The sequence below is a fragment of the Cavia porcellus genome, unplaced genomic scaffold (genome assembly GCF_034190915.1).
Source record: "Cavia porcellus strain 051 isolate PalLab524CR breed Dunkin Hartley unplaced genomic scaffold, mCavPor4.1 scaffold_20, whole genome shotgun sequence".
Taxonomy (NCBI): domain Eukaryota; kingdom Metazoa; phylum Chordata; class Mammalia; order Rodentia; family Caviidae; genus Cavia; species Cavia porcellus.
In genome coordinates this window covers 17,368,213-17,387,488 of record NW_026947503.1, presented here as the reverse complement: position 1 = coordinate 17,387,488, position 19,276 = coordinate 17,368,213, and positions in this window count along the sequence as shown.

Genomic DNA, 19,276 nt, shown 5'->3' with positions numbered 1-19,276 from the left:
TGGAGATTAAGTGGCACATATCTTCCCCTCTGGAGCCAGGAAGCAATGCTCAATGTAAGGACCAGATTCCCCCCAAAGTGAACCACAGCCACTCTCACCAACAATGTCCTGAGCTCCTCTAGTGACAGTGGTTGAACTCACACTGGGGAAGTCAGTCATGATGAGCTCCTCCACAAGAACCAATGGCTCAGACAGCAAACTTAGAGAAACCCACAATGCCTCACTCATGTTCTCCACATCTCTATGCTGGCAACTTTCCTCAGGTGGAACATCTACACTCAGCACCATGCTGATTTAATTCAGCTGGTGTTAAGTTGACTATCAGTTTGTAATCCATAACAGATGCCATAGTGACCATGGGAGATCCTCCTTAAAATCCATTAGAAAAGAGCTGACCTTGACTGGAGCTCAGGAATTTTGATGCTGTTTCCTAAGTCTTTGGATTTTTTTTAGTTTGTTTTATTCTTATTTCCCAATGGAGACTGGGATTTGTCACCTAATACATTTGCTTCAAACACTCAAAAACAATAAATTTCTCACTTCATATTGAAACTCTGTGGTTTGGGATCATTAATTTTCCCTTTACGTTTCCCAGTGAGTCAAATTTTGAAAATGTTATCAAGCAATAGTTTGAGCAACAATCTAAAAACTTGTTGACACTTGGAGTTAAACTTATGTGAATATTTTTGTAAACCAATTTTTTTTAAATTCTCGTTATGAAATTAACAGTTTGGTTTGTAAGAAGAACAGAAAGAAAAAAAAATGGAAAGGAGAGAGCAGCGGGTATTCCAAGAATCAAAGTATTCTGTGATCCTTAAATGTTAAAGGCTTTTCCATTGAAGGACTAACACATGCCAGGTACATGTATGTATTTGGAGTGAGGACATGGAACCATCCCAATAGTCCTAACTGCCAGCTGATATCCACACTTGAAAGATAAGGAAACCGAAGCTAAGAGAGTTACCATGCCAGAAGTCCTCAGCCTCTGACAAGTTGTGGGGTCACCATCCATCCCATGATGACAAAATGGAACCCATGCAGCAGAACTTCCTCAAAGTACTTGGAAAATGTATGGATTCCTAGACCCCATCATGTGTGCAAAAATTTAGAATTTCTTAGAGTAGATATATTGTTCTCATACTTAACAAGCACCCAGGTAATCCTTGCACACCATTGGAATTAGGAGCCATTGTCTGGCTCTTAAAATTGACTCCTAAAAATTGGTGTGAGACACACTCATTTTATATTGAAGTTGATGGTTCTTATTTTTTGAGATTTCCTTGGAGCTCTTACTCTGCTTTGTACTACTGCTATAACAGAAAACTTGAGACTGGACAATTTATAGATAGTTGAGAATTGTTTATTACAGTTCTGGAGGCTGAGAAGTTAGAATCCATAGGCTCACCCCTGGTGATGGCCTTTGTACTGCCTCATCCATAGCAGAAGTCAAAGGGGAAAGGAGCACTGAGACAGTAAGAAAAGCTAACAGCCTTCATAATTGTCATTCTCATTTACACAAAAAGCATGGAGCCTGGTGACCTGAAAACCCCCCATTAGGCTCTAGCTCTCAATACTGTTGCACTTGGAGTTAAATTTTCATGGGCTTTGGGGAATCACCTATACACTGCAACACTAAATCTAGTGCACTTCTTGGAGCCAACACTTCATTTCAATCTTACTTTTTTCCCTGATAGGTAACAAGGGACCTGGGCTAATGAAAATTTTATTCCTCAGAATTAAGGGAAATTCTTGCTTCCCTAACATCTATATGGTAAAAGGTAAAGACTGCAATTCAAATCTCCTTAATATGTATTAAGGTTTAGTAAATATAGAAATCTTGATGGTTTAATTGTTTTCTTTTCACTCTGCCCATGAAGAAGTTTTTTGTTGGCTTGTTTGTTTGTTTTTCTTAAGGCTGGATGTATAACACAGAACCCAGGACAGTGGTTGTTAATTACATATATTTGTAGGCTAAGGGAGGAGCGACAAAAACTCTCCAGGGCTTCATGAGCTTGCACTTGAGTATAAAGTGACCAGCCAAAATAGGTGGGTGGTAGAATCTGTAGTATCAAGGGATGAGGCGATCTCTGGTTTATATGGAAGAAGGATTAGCTTATCTGTATAATTCCACAAGCTAGCAGTGAAGTGAGGCCCTGTGTTCTAGGATAAGCTGGAACGGTGCCTAATGTGTTTGCTAAAAAGCTTGACAAGAAACTATCTTTAGGAGCAGGATAGGGGAAGCAATTGTAGTTAGGTCATTTGAGACTTTCTTAATTTGACTAGATTTCAAGACAGCATATACTATTAAGTCTAATTTTGATGTATTCATCTCCATATTTTGGATTTGCTCCCATATCTGTATGTGTATCTATTTGTCTATCATCTATCTTCTACCATCTACTTATCATCTATCTGTCACCTCTCTCCCTCTCTCTCTCTCTCTCTCTCTCTCTCTCTCTCTCTCTCTCACACACACACACACACACACACACACACACACACACACACACACGTATCTGTCATCTGTGTATTGATCCACCTGTCATCTGTCTACTTTGCTACCACCTAAGTTCATAAAGGAAGCATTCTAATTTTTTTTTTCTGAAAGTGGGTTTCACTATGTTGAACCCCCTCGCTTTCCATTTGTCCTGTTCTTCCAAAATATCCATGTGCCATTTCTTAAGTTTTCAGTCACTTTCAGTTATAGAAAAACAGTGTGCACTGGCTGTGAACATTTAGATCTTTCTATTTTAAACTTTAAGCTTTTATTCTTTCTCTGCAGAGGTCAGACGTGAAAATCCAGCTGGAAGGTGTGTGACAGCGGTGATTGTGCAATTCTCTACTTTCTCAGGTGCTCTGGTGAGGACACGGGGGCGGGGACAAGCTGGCTCACTCCTGCGCAGAGTGAGTTGTGCATCGCCCTGCAGGTTGCCTGAACTGCTCTGCCTTTGCGTGGCCAGCTGCACATAGCTGGTGATTAGAGTGTTGTCTCCCCACTGCGTTGTGAGCACCCAGAAGCCCTCTCCAAAAGTGCCTTTGCTCCTGGCATCTCCAAGTCCTCTTTCCTTTACTTAGGATCTGCTGTTGTCTTTTAGCCCCATTCTCATTACTAGCTTTTCTTTGCCTAACCTAAGCACTTTCTCAGTACTTTCTTTTTTAGCTCATCTTGTTTTGAAAACCTTTTTCCACTCCTTCCGGATTCTGGATGTGAAGTATGCACCCCGCCAGTTTTCTAGCTCACAGTGTTTGGACAAAAGCAAAATTATCTGTTGCTAAACCAGTGACAGTAAGCTGGAATCCGTATAACTTCTAGGAAAAGGAGAAACACCCCTGTGTACTATTTTACAAACTCTGCATTCGCTGGGGAGGTGATTTCCTGTTATTATCCTAGGATTCTTGTATCTTTGCTATACCACCCAGAGGGGCTTTCAGGGGAGCGGAGTACTAGGATTTTAATATCTGTTTTCAGAATTTTTTTCCAAAAGTTTGGAATGTACAATATTTCACAACCACGTCTTTTATTCTCAACTGAAGTCCCAGCTTGTAATTAATTGAAATACATACTATAAACATTTTACATCTACATTGATTTATTATTTTCAAGACGTTTCAAATGTTCTACTTTGATGATAATAAGCATTTCCATATCTAGAAGTCTGGTATGTGCACAGGTCTTAATTGTAGAAGAATTTTTACATTAGAACAAGTATTGTTGCTGTAAGTGTATAACTTGCTGTTTTGTAGGTATTAGTCCCTCTACACTCTGTTATATACTTTTGACAACTCAGATAAATTTCCAAGTGAACTCTGAGGACTATAGATATGAACATTCCATATTTTTTTCCTGTGGAGGCTGATTGATGGTTTCTAAAAATACAGTACGAAGGAATGGAGATGTCAGAAGTCATTTGGGCTAGACCCTTGCTTCTAAGCACTTATGATGGGACTGATTGCAGTCTAAATTTGTCCTTCTTCTTTTTCTAAAGCACCTAACTAATGGAGACCTACACAACCTTTCTTGACTTGAGTTCACACAAGCACTTCTTCTAACACCTGTATCTCCTCCTGTGACGTAAACTCATTTTTAATAATCTTATTTTACTGTCTTTGTTATTTCGGCTCTTTGGCTTTCTCCTTGTATTTGATTTCGATGGTGGATAGAAAGAATAATCTGAATTCTCCTCAGATAGAATGTTATGCTCAAATAGCTTCCCAGATAGATTGAAAACTGTGTAGAAAGTAAGCAGGATTGCCAGAAGGCTGGCAAGCGGTCTGCTCCTCCTCGTCCCAGACACACAGAGTGAAAAAGGGTCAGATACATCAAGGGGCAGGGACAAAAAGCTTAAAAGACCAATAAGAAGAAAGAAACTAAGAATGTTAAGTGTCCGGCACCTCCACTGGTTCACAGTATAAACCCAGCATTTTACCCTTTATGTAGAAAGCCTTGCGGGGGTGAGCCCAGCTGAAACTTTGCCAGGCCCTCGTTGCCTGTCACCCTGTATGTCTTAGTGAACAGTAACCCCTAATCTTCTACCTCTTCCTAACGGTGAGGAGGAAAGGAATATTGGTTGTACGAAGCCAATTCACTGGACTCTCCACTGTCAGTAAGTATGGGCAATACATATTTAATGATTACAGGGCAACAAAAGTGAGAGAGAGAGAGAGAGAGAGAGAGAGAGAGAGAGAGAGAGAGAGAGAGAGAGAAGGAGAGAGAGGAGAGGGAGAGACAGAGAGAAAGATATAGGAGAGGTACAGAGAGAGAAGGCTGAGTACGTTATGGGAAAGACATAAGTAGAAAGCTTAAAATATATGTACATAGAAAAATATCCTAGATATGAGATGATGCATAAAATAAATTCATAAACTTACAGATCTAATTAATTTTGGTAGCTTTCCTTAGTTTTGATTATTAAAAAGGATCACTGCTATTCTGCTGCTTAATAAAAAGTTACAATGTGGTATTTTAATGAATTAATAACGACCTATTTTCTCATTGACAACTAAACAGCATTTGTGTCAGCGAAAACTGAAGTGTGATTACATTTGTTTTCAAATATTCTTGTTCTTTTCTGCTTCCCTTTTCTTGTACGTGTTTCATTCTGATGAAGTTATTTCTTTGACTGAAGGAAAGCTGAGTTTTGAGAATGGTCATTTCTTTAGCATTTAATAATTTAAAATCATATGTATACCTAATGAAAGAGCTAACTGTAGTCCTCTCACCCAAGTTGAAATTTTATATCTAAATAAGTTTATTTTTTGTAGCAAGGAACCCCCAGTGTGTTACAGTTTTATTATTTTCAGACAAGGCAAAATTATGACTCCCTTTCTACTGTACTTGGAAAAGTTTGACACCTCTCTACCTACATTTTTAAAAGGTTAGGAGCAACTATACGCAGCTGAAATTTCTGTGCATGGTCAAAGTGTTCCTCAATCTTAAAGATATACTTTAAATGTGCCAGATACACCATCATGTGCTCACTGTAGCATGTAAACTTTCTCACACACCACCTGACATTTCTTGACTGAGTGATTTCATTGTGTGTCCTACTTTTTGCTAGCCAAGTCTCTCTAGTTAGCATTATGTCAGCCTCAGGAGGACCTAGTCCATGCTAGTATCGGATTGTGTCTGTGCTTATCTTCTTAATTCCTGTATCAGTTTTTAGATATTTTGAGTTATTGTCATTGCGCTTTCTTTGGTGTACAAAAGTGGTGGTAAGAACTCAGATTTCACAGTGTAATAAATTTAGCACAACAGACAGCAATGTTGACTGGAACATCATGTCTTGTGTACTAAAAATTCTGAGAATTAACTGTGATGTTCATGTTACTACTATTGTGTTTTCATTCCCAAACCACGTGAAAATCAATAAGTAGTTCTTGAAAGGCAGGAAAAAATAAGGAAGGAAGATCATGAGGTCATTTTTAAAAAGTTGCTTGGCCTTGTCTATTTTGGATAAAGGCAGTAATAGCTCTATTTGAATTTTCTACATCAAAACAATATAATGAGCTGAGACTGATGCTCAGCTGCATAGCAAGACAAAACTCACACTGAAAACAATATCTTTTTAAATACAGTTTTCTTTTGGTGAAATGATGTCTTTCAAAAAGCACGGTTTGTTTTGCAAAAATTTAGACTCTAGTATCTTGGGTATTGTTTGCTTTGGGGAGGAGGGATTGGCTATTTTGCTTAAATTGCACATGAATGGCTGAATGCTATTCCAACAGTTTATATTCTATTTTACTGTAAACTAAATGATACCTTTCTTTACAGATGACAGACAGTCAAAACAATTGAAGAAGCACAATTGAGGAAGCATGATTGAGGAAAGCAGACTTAGATGGAGAGAATCACTGGAGGGAGGACTGACCGAAAAAATCAAAATGGCAGAAAGTCACATCAGTGCTGCTCAGTGTCCACGTGGACGTGCAAGCATTACTGGGCTGTCAAAGCTTGGCTCCATCTGGCTTTCTCCCTTAGCTTCCTCTATTAAAGCCTAAAACTGAAGGAAGAAGGATAGAGGAAATTCACTTCAACCAGTGGTTACCACTGGGCCACCCTGTAAAAGCACTACTGTAGTCTCTATGAGGTAAGGAGAAAGATTACTGAACTGTTAGACATGTAGGGTTTAAAACATCTAGTATGTGAAAAGCATACATTTCACATAGATATGCTGACAATAATAACAGCTCTACTAAGATACTAATAAGGTTAAAAATAGTAAAACTGTATTTGTTTTTTTGAAGGCTATCTTAGGCTATCTTATCCTTTTTCTTCTTCACTCTTTCTAACAATGAGTCAAGAAACAGAATCACATCGAATTGCCCAAAATGAAAGCACTAATTATTCCATGTAAATCACCAACAATGATGATGAGAGAAAACATTCCTAGGCCTCATTCTTTCTTTCCCTATATATTTTATTTTTGAGTGATACACAATCAGCATAGTACAGTTTACCCACTTTATACTATCCTTTGGATGGAATCTCAGCTCTAGACATAAGCTGGAAAGGTCATTGTCTTGGTTACTTATCTCTTGTTGCTGGAACAAAATACCCAACACCTAAAACCAAGGAAGAAAATGTTTATTTAGCTCACTGTTTATGGTGATTTCAGTCTGTAATCAGCTGGCTCCAAGGCCGGGTGGCATGGTACAGGGCAACACTTCAAGGCAGCAGAAGCAACCAGAACAAGAGGAGAAACAGCAAGCCTCTTTTCCTGTCTTGTATTATACACAGGCCACCCCTGCTCCAGGGCAAAATCTGCTTACCAGGACTAGAATATTTACAAAAGTGAGAACACTCATCTCTGCTGAGTCTCTTAGTCAAACTTCTAAACTTCTCAAGTTGACACAGTGTGTCAACCATAACAGTTATTTCAGCATTCTATAGAGCAGCAGCTTTTTTTTTTAATTTTAAAAATAAAACGGGGAACAGGATAGAAATGATACAGAATTTAGAAAATAGTAGGAAATAATAGTTGAGATATTGCATGTTGTTATCTTAGAAGTAGTTGCTCAGGTTATAAGATCTAGGCAAAAAAAAAAAAAAAACCACACACATACACATGTGATCCTTTGATTTTCTTACACACCACATCATAAAAAAGCTGCTGTCACTTCTTTGATATGAAGTGTGTCTCTTGGTCCCAGGGTGTATCATGAAAAGTGTGATATAGTAAGTTATCTATACTATTTCCTCACTATGCATGGGAAATATAATCCAAGATCCCTAGCAAGTGCCAGGACCACAGCTACAGCTACAGACAATATATACATATACATATACATATACATATATATATATATATATATATATATATATATATATGAATGCATAGTTTCCTGGGCCTCTAACTATACCTATAAATTTATCACTTATACATATATACAAATATATATACCTATGAATTTATTTTTCTTCTCATAGTTTTATGGATATAAGATTAACTCATTATAGATTATAGTAATCTCAACATACGATTTTTTATTCTGTTATTAAGTAAATAACTTACTTTTTCACTTAAGTAAAATATTTCACATCTTTTCTTTGGCATATCTGAATTGGCAGCATCTTTACCCTTGAACTTTGGAACTGCTACTCAGTAAAGTGAATATTACTTGAATACAAGTGTTGTGGTATTATGACAGTCATTCTAATAATTGAGATAGCTACTAAGTGACTAATGCCTATGTAGTGTAGATACCCCAGATAGAATGTTGATTAACATCTCAGGAAGAATGTGGCAGAACAGAGTGGAATGATACGCTACCAGAATGACAAGTACTTTATACTTTATGAATTGTTTATTTCTAGAACTTTTCATTTGATATTTTCAGATTGTGGTTGACAATGGCTAACTGAAAACACAGAGAGCAAAACTCAGTGGAAGTGGTGACTACTGCATTGTGAGCCCTTGCAGAGACACTGGAGTCACTGACAAAAAAAAAAAAAAATCCCAGAGCACATGTTGATGCTAGTAAAAGCGCATCAGCGTCTTATCCAGGGTGAAAGAATTTGTGGCTACCAACTTGTTATGAGAGGTGATTGGTTCCCATGCATGACGATGTCATACTGAGGACTCAGGGTTGGCCTCTGTTGCTAATAAGTCAAATACTCATCGATGGCAGAGGCTTTGGAGAAAAGAATCTCGTCCTGAGTGAGTCATGTGTAGCTTCCATCCTTTCCCGCATGACTATTTCATCTCTGGACCCTGACATGGCTGGTGAGAGAGTCTGGCTTTTGCCACTAGGTGAACAATTTTGTGTGGCTGACAGTCCAGTGTTCCTTCATGGCAAGTGCTCTCATGGATCCACCCAAAGCCTTCTCCTATAGATGCCTTCCTAATAATCTCTCACTGATGCCTTTCATCTTCTGAAATACTTGCTTCTGGCTGGGGAGTTTGAGTACATCCTTCCCTCAGACCACTCTTTCTTCCATCCAAAGTTGATGACTAAGACTATTCCTCAAAGTTCTGCCCTCCAGACCAATTTCCCCACTCTACTATTTTTAGGGTTCCTTCTGAGTGAAGTTGCATGGCAGCCGTTTCACCTATTATTTTAACTCTGCAAGGATATTTCAAGTTATTCTACAGATAAAGCTTGGATTTATATTTTGTCACATTGTTGTATAGCACTTCTACACTTCCCCCTTCACAAAGGCATGGGAATAAAACTAAGAGGGAGATGTAAGTCCAAAAGAAGTGGATACTGAAGGACATGAGACATTGGTCTAGTTTCCTGTGCTCTGTGGTCATGTGAGGCCCAAATACATAATTTTATATCTTTATGATGTATTGGAGTACTTGCTTCACCTTGTGGGTTGGTGTTTATGACAGTTCTTACCTTAGTATGAATGTCTTGAGTTGCACAGTCACTGAATGCCCCTTCTGCATCATTAGAATCATGCAGTCTACTAACATGCCACAGAGAAATTTTGTGAATTATTCTTATTGTTATTTTTGCTATAAAAAGCATTGTCTTGGTTTGGAATCCTACAGTTCTACAATTTTGGGGAGAGGCTGGGGATTCTTCGTTAAAACCACCTGATGTTTTTATTGATATCATATTCTTCTTGAATCATTGGATCTGCTATGCCATGTAACTTTAGCTTCGCCTGCCCTAAATTCTCTAGTGATGCGGACACTTTAAAGGTGTGTCTTCGGTGCTCTGCTGCACATTTTAGCAAACATAGGATGCCAGAACATTGGCTCACTTTGTATTGACTTCATTACCGGGGACTAAGGCATTGCTTTGCAGCAGTCATGCTCTCTTTACACCATGCTGTGATTGAGAACAGAATGTACAACTACTTTACCAGAGAATTTGAAATGATGCATCAACATGGAGTAAGTTACTGCACAATGTGTTTCCTTCCTTTTTATAGAGAAAACAATGGAAGAGGTTGATCTAAAATCTGTAAATCAAAATCTTGCGATTTAGTAGAGAGAGCTATTACTTCAGGAGTTTCTAGAGGCCCCACTGGTACTGGAACTCATATGTGGATTAGAGTTGATACCTCTTGGCTCAGAGAATATAGAAAGAGGCCTGAAATGGGTTGAATGTGCCTCTAGATTGAAAACGTATTGCTAGACTAATACTTCCAGACCAGCAGAAAGCTATAAGAAAAATACTCCCTCTTCTTTTTACAAAGTTTCAGTCTTTTTTCAAGGCACATATTGGAACTTGCTTGCAAAGAGGAAATGGGGTTGGCAAAGTCAACTCAAGAATGAAATGATAAAGTTCAGAAAGGAGGGATTACACTTGAGAGATGATACCGTAATGACCGGCACATTTGACAAAAAAAGTAAATAACAAAAAATGCCAAATAAATCCATGTTGACTTAATTCTTTCAAATACAGATTGAAACTTCTTAAGCCATTTATATATGGATTTATATAACTGCTCTCCAGGTTTTCAAATGGGCAAGTGCCCAGTTCATTCATTGAGTCCTTATTTGTTTTTCCTGAAACCTTTACTACACATTTATGTAGTACTCAAGATTCCTTTAATTTTAAATAATACACAAAACTTGTACATATTAATAGGGTACCATTAGATGTTTTGATATAATTTTACATTGTGTAGTGTTCAAATTAAGATAAACATATGCATATCATAAAATATTTATCACTTTTATGGTGAAAAGGATCGAAATCTATTTCATCTTGTCTTGAAATACACAGTAGGTTATCCTTATTCGTAGTCACCCTTCTGTGAAAGAGTGTACCAGAACTTCTTGTGTCTATCTCACTATTCCTTGGTACCAATGATTATTCTCTCCTCATCTCTCCTTTCAAAGCATTTGATACACATATTTTCTGTAGTCCAACTTGAATTGCTAAAAGGAGAATAGGGCAAAGAAGAGAACAGTTTAGAGTCAAAAGAGAGTTTCAGTAGAAAAATGTTCAAGAGTCTTAAATGCTGCATGTTGTAGTTAAGGTGGACTGTGTACGTTACTGGTTTGGAGCCTGAAAAAGATTATTAAAATACATTTCAGAGTATGTCTGGGTGGGTCAGAGAAGCATCACTTTGAAGTCTATATGTAGTCCTTGCCCCACCCATGCCTTTCTAGCACTGTTCCACTGCTCCATTTCTTAGTTAAAATGAGTGGAGCAACTAGGCTGTGACATGTTCTTCTGCCAGAGCCATCTTCTTCTTGGAGCCACCTTGCCATGGACTGAACCCCTTGAGATCATTAGCCAAATTAAAACTATCCATTCTTAAATTGTGAGTGCTAGGTATAATATTCCAGTGCAAAGAAAGCTGAATGACACAGGAAATTTATACCAGGACATGAAGCATTGCTGTAGCTATACCTGGTCATGTAAGTCAGAAAGCATTGGAGGTGTCTCACATTGGGAGTCTGTAAAAGTTTGGAAATTCTGGCTAGAGAAGCCTTAGAATACTGCAGGCAGTTTGATGGGTACATTTATTTGATTAGAAGTAAAAAGAAGACCATGATAAAAATGCAGACAGTAAACTTGTGTCATAAGATTTTAATTGGGAATAGAGCTTTATTGGCAATAGGGTTAGAGACCATGTGCATAAACTCTGACAAAAAAAAAAGTCCACATTTTGGCCATATCCTCAGACAGCAGAAGATTGAGATTAGTGGTGATAGATTATCTGATTTGGTAGAGGAAATTTGTAGGTATCCCAACATTCAGAATGATCTTAGTAGAGCTGGCTGCTTTTAGCCAGATGTAAAATGAGCATCAAAGACAAAAATTTGAGCTGAAAAATTTAAAAATGTTTATATTTTGGTCCCAAAAGAAACATGCATAAAATTTGGGGGTAAGTGTGGTTGCTAAAGAGAATAGGGCCATTAAAATATGTCAACCAATTTGTACAGAAAAAGAAAGAAAGATTACTTTCTGGAAATCAGAAAGACCCACCCATCACAAGCTCAACAGTGTTAACCTTTCTTTTGGGAAGAGCATTCCTGGGATACCTTCTCTAGAAGGACCACCAAGGAAATCGGCTCTTCTGGATTCATTTCACCTTGTTTGGCCATTTCTGCACTCAGAAACTGCTGCAGCCATTGTGCAAGAGGTCCTGTCTACTGCTTCTGCTGAGAGCAGACACTGACATCTCCATGTAACACTGGCTTTAGTGGCAAACAAGATGCACAGATTATGAAGTCATGGCTTCAACTGAATTGTAAAGGAAAGGCTGAGAGAACAGGCAAAGGAGGAACTGAGGAACCAGTGTGTGAAGCCATGGGACTGAAACCAAGGGTACAGTGGACACCCAGGAATTTAAAGAAGCCAGACACATGGAATGTTTACCAAGGAAAGCTTCAGGTCATGGATGGAACCAGCCCAAGGCAGAGAACATTTGGACTGCACCAGCAAGGCCCTCTAGAATTCACGTGTCATGACTATGGGCCCAGGATACCATATATGAAGCTGTAAGACTTAGCATTTGCCCTGTTGGATTCCAGACTTGCTTTGATCCTTTTTTATTCTATTCTATTCCCCTTGCCTCTCTTTCATAATGAGACTGTTTAGCTTGTGCCATTGTATCTTAGTATTATGTAATTTGCTTTAAAAGTTTCTACTCAGCTAAGAGTGTGCCTTGAGTCTCAGGAAAGGTTTTGATTTGGACTTTTGAAAACTCCTGGAACTGTTGCGAATTTGGGGAATGGATTATCATGTTTTGCATGTGTGTGGGATAATTGCACTATGGTAGGTGGAGTTCTGACCTTGTGTTTACCTGGAGATTACTTTTGGTTTAAAGAGGTGTGTTTGGGTATCAAGTTGACAAGATATGGGATGTATTCATTAGTGTGGTATTTCAACCTACTTGGCTTTGGGATGTGCTCAGGAGATTGATGGAACACAGTTAAGGGTGTGTCTGGGAGTGTCATGAGGTGTGATTCTGGGATCTGTATCAGTCCCTAGCATATTCCTTCCTCTATCACTCTGTTACCTTTCTCTGCTTCCTTGCTGCCATTAACTGAATATCTTGCTCTTCTGTTACTAATCTTCTCCCACGGAACCAGATGACCATAGCCTGGCTCCCCTAAAATAACAAGCCACATTAAATGTCTCTTTCTTTAATTTATGGATTTCAGATGTTTGTTCCATCAACAAAAGCTAACTAATACACCACAGAAAACTCCAAATAGATGAGTTAAGTGGGTAAAATAAGGATCTCTAAAATTGTATATCTGTTTGCAGTTAGAGTTGAAAATAATAACCCATTACTATCAAAGCTGTAAGATGTTTAGGATGCATAATTAGGATACATTTTCACTGGAAGAGGAAAATAACTTAGTGAACAGACATACCTTGCATGAAACATAAGAACTTTTTTTGGAGAAAGAATTAGAAAAATTCTGATGGAGTCTATGCTCTGTTCCTCAGTGAAGAAATACGTAAAATAGCAGTAAACACAGTTGAAAACATGAATGCCTGCTCTTTGCTGCTCATTCAGTCACTCTGGAGACTCCTAAAACACAATGTTTTGCTTACATGCCATTTTGTTCTCCCTACTTTGACTGTTAGTTTTTAAAATACACCTTAGAATTATCTTAGTTAAAATATCTTTTATTCACCATCTTTTAGATCAAGGCAGAGTATAATTTTTAAAAAAAGATAGTTAATTGTGTGGGCTGTCCTGAGATGGAGATCATGGTGAAAAACCAGGGTGAATTCTACTGATGCAAGAAGAGTGTCTCAAAGGGACCTGGGAGTGTGCTGAGTCCAGGGCTGGCATCGAGCTTCCAGGAGACCCTTGCACTGAAGTTCCTGGGAGCTGAGTTCTACTTATGGTGAAAGCAGATGTATCCTCAGTGGCTTTTTCACAGTTAATTGGAAGACTTCTCCTTCAGGGGGTCTCTTCACTGTAAAGGCTTCTCTAGCCATTCTTGTTACAAAATATCTTCCAGGGAGCCTAAGGTGCTTTCCTAGACAATGTGATCTTCACTTAGCAAAGGGCAAAAGGCATAGAAATAAACCTTTTCAGACTAACTTTTACACAATGGGGTGACCGAAGACTTTGCATTGGTTATTTCGATGCAGGTGATAACTCGTGAATAACAAATTATGCATCATTCATATTCTGATATATTTTGAACTGTTCCATATGTGATTTATACCAGAGAATAAGTATGATAAGGCAAAACAAAATATGATGTTTTGTCTTAAGGAAGACTTTAGTGTAAAGCTTTCATATATTCTCACAGTGATTAGAAAATAGAACACTGTTTTCAATGAGTTGCACTTTTTAATATTACAAAAGCAATGTTAAGCTCAGTATCACACAGCAGTGAACTTAGCTTAGAGTAATAGTGTTTCGTATGAAACATCTACAAAAATACATAATCTTTGATGTTGACGTGCATTATAAGAACACTTGCTGAGTCTGACTTTCCTGTCTTCAAAGAGCTAAATAAATTTGAGTGAAATTTCAGGTCCACATGTGTGGTGGCCCAAGTCATTACCACAGTTTCTGACTTCCTTAGAGAATTACATTTTTAGGATCATCTCTGTCACCTTGTGGAGGATTGACTGTATTATATGTGTTCCTTCATGTACCTAGAAACTAACTTTCAACTCCACTGGTTGACACACCTCCATGCTAAACCCTGCTAGATCAGGAGTGTCATGAGTTTCTTGGGGATTAGTAGCACGCATGTCCACTTGTCTCTTTTCCTCTATCATGTTTTCCTTTTCTCTGTCTCTGATGTCTTTCCAAATTATTAATAAATGAGGAGGAAGGGCATTCACATTTACGCAAGATCCTCTGAGTCCTTCTTCAAGGAAGTTTGTTCCATTTGCACCTCAGCATTTTCTAAGATCTTTCCCCCAAAGACGATGTCCTCACAATACACACCACAGTCTTATACCTGCTACTGAGGAACAGTATTTTGCATCTCAAAATTTCTACAGATATGACTTCTTTTATGCTCATAATTTCACGTCAGATTGAAGAAATCAATAGGTAGTTTCACTTACTATGAGAAAAAGTTGCTGAGAGAGGGAAGACTTGAGACTTTTTATCTATAAAGCAAGAAGAAAACCAAGCAATATAAAACAACCAATTCCTTTAACTGCATCTAACAGTATACTAACAACAAATTAATGACCTCAAAATAGAATTGTATCACATCATTATATATAAAATTATATATATATATATATATATATAATGTGTGTGTGTGTGTGTGTGTGTGTGTGTGTATTCTGCCAAGTCGGGTTCTCCCCTGACAGAAGAAGAAAATGCCATTGTTGCATTAAATAAAGATGTGAATGACTTCACAATTAATGCAAAATCTGCAACTTTCCTCTTTGAAGTAGGACAGCAGATCTTGGGTAGGGACTTAGTGAAGTACAGTGACCACCTCAACTACTTCCTTTCATGGCACATTTTGGATCAACTATAAGCCCTAGGATTGAGGATTAAAGTGTCTGAGAGGTTAATGGCTTGTGTTTATGATGCAAAAGTGGTGCTGTTGTGACCTTAATTTCTGACTCATCTTCTATTCCCTCCTACAGTGCAGGGAACTCTGCACTATATCCTTCTTTTTCTTTTCACTGAACACCAGGACATCCATGTTATTTACTATGTTATCTGGTGGCATTTGGTATATGTATCTGTATCTGTATCTATATCTGTATCTGTATCTGTATCTGTATCTGTATCTGTATCTGTATCTGCACCTATATATGTGTATTATGCATATAAATGTTTTTGTCTTCCTTGGTTCTGTCTTAACTTGGAGAACAAATGTCTGTATGATTGGGATTTCAAATGCGTAAGTTTTTATTGCTAAATTACCTAGAAAATCTAAAAATGAGAATTCTGTTATTGCAAAATAACAAACTATTCACTAGCAAATGATGCTTTTTCATCCTGACTCCTTAGTTTACTAGTTTGAAGAAATCAGAGTCAGACCTTTTGTTCATGCCATAAAAATGAGAACAGTTTTATAATATGTAAATTCAAAGATAATTTGGTTGAAATAATTTCCTTTGAAATTGTTGTAAGTTATAAAACACAATAGTAGGACATGCTTGAGATAAAAGATAATATTGGTTTATCCAATTTAGTACATAATTCAGAACCATTTGTTAATCCTTTATTGAACAGATAATTATAACTCTTTACAAAACTACTGTTTAATGAAAACTTTGTTCACTCAGGCCACCTCTCTAGACCTTGAATAGTGAGCATATTTTTTATTTTGATAGATCTATTGGTGGTTTATTTGAAGAAGAAAAATCTCATATCAACAGCTTATTTATTATACTGTGAAATTTTAGATATTTGTATAAAGAAGAATATGGGTCATGTAATGCACTTTAACAAAGAGTTCTTCAAAAAACTTACTGTGTAATAAACACTAAGGAACTGGTAATAAAATGGAAAAAATTATTTTTGTACTGAGACTCAAACTTAAGACCTCGCGCTTGCCAGGCAGGCAATATGCTGCTGAGATACATCCCCAGCCTATAATCCAAAGTTCTGATAAGATAATTAACAGATATACAGATTACATAGCTATTTTTATTTTGTGTTATAATAAAGATATTCTATAATTATAGCATTCTATGGGTATAATGTTTAGCCATTGTTTATAATCCTCCATCTATTTTTAACTCATTTTAATCTCAGAATAATTTAATGAACTATATCCCATTTTGCATCTATTTTGCAGATCAAGAAACTGAGGTAACATGCAAAGATCACACAGCCAGTAGATTAAAAAACCAATACTAGAACTAAGTCTTGAGATTCATCATGCTGTGCAGCAACAGGAAATGACTGATTTTGCCTAGGATTAGTAGGGTATAGATAAGCAAGCTGTATTTAATTTATGTTTGGAAGAGTAACTAAAATATTATCCAATGATAAAAGGAGAAAGACATTTGAGAGATAAGCAGACTCCCATGAGCAAGAGCACATATGTATAGAAGTGCCAGCTACACTCAAAAGCAAGAAAATATTTCCACAGTTTAGTGAGAAAAAATGAGCAACAGAATTGCTGCAATTTCCACTATTTTATTCTAGATCTAAAAAGATTTAGTTTTTCAAAGTTTATGGATTCTTTTAAGATGAATACATTGCTGTTTTTATAATTTTTATTGTCAATACTCATGTTTAGTAGCATCGAATCTTATGCAACATGCACAGATTCCTTAATTCTGCCATCCTGTAATGAGGAATGAATGAATGCATGGGTGCAAATAGAAACAGATTAGTAGTATACATGATCAATTTTGCTAAATAAAGTATTATTTTTCTCTAGATGCGTATGAGTGAGCTGCAACTACTAGCTTAGATAATGAGCAAACAGGCAAACATACAATGAAATGATTTTCATCTTGCACAAGCCAAGTTTCCTCACTTCATTACTTTTTAATTAAACCTCTGTCTGATTAAGTTTTCCTTATCTTTCTGCAACCTTTAGCTTATAAAAATTCCTTCACTTGGTCTTTAGCAGCCTTCAAAAAGAGCAGAAAACAATATTGTTTGATTATTCTCTTGTTTCTTCTTTTATCATCTATTATTTTTTATTAAAATATTGCAAAATAAATCACAAAAAACAACTCAGTGGCATATGAGAAAAGTGAATAGATCTTACAGAAAGTGTGCGATTCCAGAATCTGGTCTCTAGGGACACGGGACCTCTCAGAATACCCCAAGCTTTTTAAGATACACCCTTAAAAATGAGGTTCCCTTGGGTTCTTTCTGAGCCTTTTAAAGACAATTAAAGGCAGATGTCAACCTCCTCATCTAACAAGATGAAAAGATGGTGGAGACCACTTCCACATGGCTAGCCAGCCCTTGACTGGGTATATGTGGAGTCCCTTCCGGCATCCTACATTCTGTTGTTTCCTTTTAGAGCAAGGAGCATGAAGTCCCAGAACCTGATCAACTTTTTTCTCTTAGATCCTGCTGTAGACCTCTGAGTTCTGACCCCAAGTCACCAAGCCGGCCTTCATTACCTACCCAGGGCTTTTCCCTGCTTCATCTCTGGAATGCACTCAGCTGCTGTTTGCCCTCCTCCTGGCCAACATAATAACCCAATCGTGGCGGCTGTGACAGCTGCAGGGCAGCAGTGGAAGGAGCAAGCCACTTAAATTGCATTGCTAGTTGGCCCTGGGCCTGGCCCTGCCTGAAGCAGGCCTGAGTTGGAAAGGATGAGAGAAGGCTGAAGTTCCAAGAGTACGGATTTGTTTGCACACTTGATGTTTTCCCCAGGCTTCGCAAGAGTCAGGAGGGAGCGTTATCAAGAACTGCACCAAAAGCTTAACTGACAAAAACGTAGCCCTGAGCACAGATACTCATTTGCCCACCCCTGCATTTTCTTTAGAATTGGAACTCAGCCCTTTGTGTGTGTTTTTCATTTCTTATTTGTAGAACAAACGTCTCTTCAGAACCACAATATGAGCTTACATGAAAAATGGCCACAAATATGCAGAAATGTATGGGCAACCTGCAGAAGGCGTGGACTCCTGAAAATCATACAACAAAGAGTTTTAAGAAGGAAAAAGTTATTAGCAGGAACTGTGCAGACCCAAGCGTCCTCAGGGCCTCAAGGGGCCAAGGTTCTGGAGCTTCCCAAGAGAGATTCCTGGAACAAGGAAGAGGTGAAACAGCTTGGGGTGGACTAATAAATGAGGATAATGAGGTCCTGGAGATGGCATAGGTTGTTGTTCTTAAAAATCTTTGAAGGTTTTGGGACAATATTGAAGTGAATGATGTGGGAGATGGGAGTAAGGAGAAAGTTAGAATTGGAAGAGATTTGACTTTGTTCAAAATAGGCTGTGCTCCTAGGGATTTGAGCATTGTCTGTACAAACTATTGCTTGTAACATTTGCCTTCGCGTAGGACTTGGGTTGTATAACAAGTTTTATTTCAGTAACAAAGTGTCTGGCTTCAGGCTTAGCAATAGGGCAATTTTTAGACAGCTAATCAATACAACTATTCCACCCCTTCTAATTATGTAATTATCCACAGCATTCCAAGAGCAGCCAGCCTGAGTTCTTTTCTCCCCACCTTAAGCAAGGAGAGTTCTATTCCCTAAGTAGACTTATCTGGCTCCGTACATTTTAATTTATTAACTGTTTCACCTTAAAGCAATCACCTTTGCAGTCAATTCCCCAAATGAAACATCTGCCTTTTCGATTCAGAAAACTATAAGAGAAGAAATACACCAAGGGAGCAAAATTATGTTCTCTTTTCCAAAGTAGAGATGTTTACAAAAACAGGATTCTGACACCAGCTGCCTGGTCTGCATAAGGAATGAACTTATGTTGGTACGGA